The 4,910-nt window shown below is 48.5% G+C and overlaps 1 protein-coding gene across 2 annotated transcripts in view; it reads left to right on the forward strand.

Annotated features, from left to right (window-relative positions):
• Nucleotides 1–4,078: 4,078 nt before the first annotated feature.
• large2 (LARGE xylosyl- and glucuronyltransferase 2) overlaps nucleotides 4,079–4,910 on the forward strand; it is a 51,328-nt gene continuing 50,496 nt past the window's right edge. Inside the window, exon 1 of one of the 2 annotated variants that reach the window (XM_079736530.1) lies at nucleotides 4,079–4,274. The gene's annotated coding sequence lies outside the window, so the exon portion shown is untranslated. Of the gene's footprint in view, nucleotides 4,275–4,668; nucleotides 4,770–4,910 lie in introns of those variants that run through there. The other variant, XM_079736531.1, reaches the window with a different exon arrangement.

Genomic DNA, 4,910 nt, shown 5'->3' on the forward strand with positions numbered 1-4,910 from the left:
GCAGATACGCACGCACACACACACACACACACAGACACACACACACACACAAGCATACACATACGCATACACACATGAATACACACACACATGCCCATACACAAACATACACTCCCACACACAGAGACAAACACACACACACACACACACACAAGCATACACATACGCACACACACTCACACGTACATACACATGCACACATTAACATACAGGGACACACACAGAATATAAAAGTAGGCCTGACTTAATATATGAAGTCTATTTGAGCATCTGCCATCTGGGGAGACATCAAATATTAAGACACTGTCCGAAGAGGCCGTTACAGAGCCAGCCGTGCACACACACACACACACACACACACACACACACACACACACACACACACACACACACACACACACACACACACACACACACTCAAACACACACACTGCCCAAGAACTACAGAGCTGCATTTTCAACCCATGTGCAAAAGGTTTGCAGATGCCATAATGTGTGACTGCGGAGTTGTGGAATGATAAGAAAAGATTGAGTTCAAAACAAAAGATGCCGCTGGTTTTCCCAGTTAGATATAACAAAAGAGGAAGAGGAAGAGAAGGGGATAGCGAACGAGAGAGAGAGAGAGAGAGAGAGAGAGAGAGAGAGAGAGAGAGAGAAATAATAAAACAAATGCAGAAGGTCAGGTCGAAGTGGCAGCGTATGTAAATAGCCCATATGTCCTGTCACAGCTTTACATATAGATATGGGGACAAGTGCAGCGGATGGGGGTGTGTGAGGGAGGGGTGGGGGGGGGGGGGGGGGGGGAGGGGTGAGGGGGGGGGGGGGGGGGGGGGGTAAAAGGACCTCCCATGGCCATACAGAAAGACTTCTTTCTGTCTGCTTTTACAGGAAAACAACACCCAAGCATATCTCCCAGTGTGTGTGTGTGTGTGTGTGTGTGTGTGTGTGTGTGTGTGTGTGTGTGTTTTTGTGTCTGTGTGTGTGTGCGTCAGATTACAGGGAAAGTTACAAGTCTGGGGGCCGGTGCGTTTGTATGTGTGAACAGGAGGGGTGACTTTTGGGGTCAGGGGTCGTTCCAGCGGAGCATCTGGTATGCCAACGAAGCAGCTGAACGACCGTCCTGAGAAGTAGTGCGTCCCAGACCTCTCTCTCTCTCTCTCTCTCTCTCTCTCTCTCTCTCTCTCTCTGTCATTCCTAAAGAGGGGGAGAGCATGGTAAATGATGTGACAGCTGGCTTTCCTATCTCTGAGTGGATTACAGTGTTCAGGAAAAGTTCTGGTTTTGTTTATAATTTTTTCGGGGTTGAAAACCACAACTTGTTTCTGAATTATTTATGAATCTCTGTTTGTGCTTCTTGTGCTTCTCTACTTTTTTATAATTTGACATAAGTTTGGGAACTTCACCTGCAAGTTCAGACGCTAGGTGTGAAATTCTACACGACGTGTTCGATTCAATTAGCATTTTTTAAATTTAGCGTAGGAGGACAGAGGGAGACACACTTTCAGTTCTAAATCTAGATGAACCCTTAGCCCTTTTGGGTGTCAAAGGAACTCTCTCCCTCCAAAACCCATGACAGCTTAATCTACAAACAAACATAATTGTAAAAAGAATATATAAAGAAACTGAACCTTCATTTTTTACATGTGCTCAAAAACAAACGCATCTGAGACCTGCACAACTGCTCATCTAAAGTTCTAGCCAAGTTCCTGTGTTGAACGGCACATTGGCAGTTGGTGAAATCTAGTTTCGTTTTAGTTCATGTGTCAGGGCTAACTTCTTTAGAACTTCTACTGCCTCCAATGCAAATGCATATATATAAAGCATGATTTGCCTTTAATTACAAGTGGTTTACTTGCACATATATAAAGCATTATTTGCCTTCAATTACAAGTAATTTACTTCAACATATCTCTTCTAGTTTATCTATTATCTAGAATCGAGTTCAGATTTAGTTTTAGTTTATGTGTCAGGGTTAACTTTCCTATCTACTTTTACTGTCACTGATGCAAATGTATATACAGTACATAAAGCATTATTTGCCTTCAATTACAAGTGTTTCACGTCAACATATCCCTGCACAGAAATGAACACTTCTTCAACCTCTTTTCAGATGAAACCACTAAGGGCTGCTCCTCAGTGCAGCCTGAGATCAGAGCCCGGGTATGATGCCGACGCCGCATTCACACTACATGCGTCCATCGACGGATGACCGAGGGCGTGTCTGACGTATGGGGGCTTAGTCTTTGTAGACGCAGCCAATCAAATCGGTTCCCGCTAATAATTTTGTATTTATGGGTATAAATACAAAAGATCAGGTGACTAAAAACAATCCTATCGATTCCACTTTTCTTTAAAAAATATAACAGCAGGATTTGTCCTGCTTCTTCCTGCTTGTTATAGCAAAATGGATCCAGTAGTCGCTTGGAGTGTATTTCCATAACCGCCATCTGATTGGCCGACGGATCCGTCGCTGCCTGAAAAGTTGAACATTTCTCAACTTTTTGACGCAGGCCACAGATCCGACAGGACTTACGGACCCACAGTGCATTCTCGAGAGGGTCCCATGCGAAGTCAATACACTCTGTAGACGGACTGAGGTAGCATGAATGCGCCCTGATGCTTCCAACGGCTCTGTGTGAATCAATGATCGCTTCCCTGCCGCGGACCCCACTGAGGCGCGCCGCGAGCACGCCCTGGTCCTCTCAGCGCCGAGCTGGTTCATTCCGCCTCCGTCTAGCCTTCTCTTCCAGCCGATCAGTTTGAATTCATTGTAGTCTGCCTGGATGGCGAGACGACCTTGGATAGAGGCCGCCTCCGAGACGACCTTGGATAGAGGCCGCGGTGAGCAGCGGGCTTAAGGGTGTTTGTGTGTGTTCACCGGCTCCCGGATGGGGCAGAGCAGAGAAAGAATGACCCGCAAAAAGGGACAATAAAGGATAACTTCACTTAACTTCCTTTAAATTCTATTAGCACCGTTTATCAGCATCGATCCGGATTCCTTAGAAAGACCTCCTCGCCCGACAGGGGTGGGAGGAGGAGGAGGGGGAGGACGATGATGATGATGATGGTGATGAGGATGATGATTTATTCCTTCATCTGTGGGGAGATCTCAGCGGGAGGCCAGTGAGCCGTCAGAGCTCACTTAAAGCCCACTTAGCTAAGAGAAACGATAAAGGCTGTAGGGTTCGGGCTCAGTGAGGAGCTGTCATTGCTTTGTTCAGCTGATGTTTATATAAGCCTCCGATGCCGAGGGTTGTTGACCTAACTGCTTCCTGTGGATCTCCTCCCTGCAATTTGTGTGTTTTTATTAGCTTATATGTTCCAGTGTGTTCCTGTCTCTGTAAATATGTTGTAACTTACGTGGCTGATTTATGACCTGGTTCACCTGGTGTTGATTCGCCGCGAGCGGTTAGGTCCTGCGCTTCTAAGCTCTGTGAAGGTTAGAGTTAAAAAATAATATGGTGAGAGTTGTGAGCACACAGCTTCCAGTGCCGGCTGACTGATACTGTTAGGAAGTGTGTGAGAGTGTGTGTGTCGCTTTGCATTAGTCAGAGAGTGTATAGTGTGATTGCCCCTGTAAACTTTTGCCTTTGTCCCTCGACGCCAAACTGTCTCGGGGAAGATGGGGGAGGGGGGGAAATTCAGTGTGTGTTCGTGCGTGTTTGCTTCCGTGTGTGTTTGTACGTGCATGCATGGGTTTGTGTCTGTGTGTGTTAATGTGTGTGTGTGTGTATGCATGCCTGCGTGTGTACATGTGTGTGTGTGTGTGTGTGTACGTGTGTGTCTGTGCGTGTGTGTGTGTGTGTGTTCATGCGTGTGTGTGTGCGTGTGTGTGTGTGTGTTCATGTTTGTGTGTGTGTTTGTGTGTGTGTGTCTGTGTGTGTGTCCCTTTCATTGGAGGCAGGGGATCTAGTAAAATAATAGGCAGCTTCTCCCATTGGCTGCCAGTGGATGTAGGGGGCTGGTCTTATCCTGTTGGGGGGAGGGGCCTTCGGCTGGGCTCTCTCTCCCTGCTCTCTCTCCGGCTCAGTCAGGAGGGATCAGAGTGTGTGTGCAGAGCGTGCGTGTTTGTGTGACTAAGCGCTCACGGAGGGAGAGAGCGCGAGCGGAGGAAGCGCAAGCGCGACGTGCAGACGACAAAAAGGGCTCCAGTGAACCGAGCGCGAGGAGTCTGCTGTAGTTGGACGATGACGGGGGAGAGCTCACAGGCTGCGCTACGGAGACACTAGCTGTACAGCCCCCGCTGCTGCTGCCGCCGCCGCTGCTAGACACAGGTACTATCGGGGAGCAACTCTCAGCTCCTTCGCTGGAGCACCTTCGCGAAGCTGACGTGGGAGTGTGTGCGTGTGTGTGTGTGTATGCAAGGGTTTGTGTGTGTGTGTGTGTGTGTGTGTGTGTGTGTGTGTGTGTGTGGGTTGGTGCTTTGTTTTGGTTGTTTTGTGTGTGCATGCAACTTGGATGACCTTAGAGAACCTCTCTTCTTGGTGTTCTGAATCCGACGTTGTCTTTGGTGTTACTGGGTGAGAGGCTGCACGCACACACACACACACACACACGCACACGCACGTACGCACACACACAGACGCACTCGCACGCGCACACACTCCCAGGCACTCCTATTTCTGGATCTGAGAGAAAGCATTGGTGTCCCCGCAGGCAGCCTGGCCGATCCGCTGTGGATTTTGAATTGCTTTTACAAATCCCCTGAGATTTGGATCCGGCACGCTCCGGGGTTCAGAACCCTGCTGGAAGAACCGTCTGAGAAACAGGTAGGAGACGGGGGGGGGGGGGAATAGAGAGAGAGAGAGAGAGAGAGAGAGAGAGAGAGAGAGAGAGCCCTACTCTGAGCTCTGAGAGATAGAGAGAGAGAGAGAGAGAGAGAGAGAGAGAGAGAGAGAGAGAGAGCCCTA

Source organism: Pollachius pollachius (genome assembly GCF_949987615.1).
Source record: "Pollachius pollachius genome assembly, chromosome: 5".
In the NCBI taxonomy this organism is placed as follows: Eukaryota; Metazoa; Chordata; class Actinopteri; order Gadiformes; family Gadidae; genus Pollachius; species Pollachius pollachius.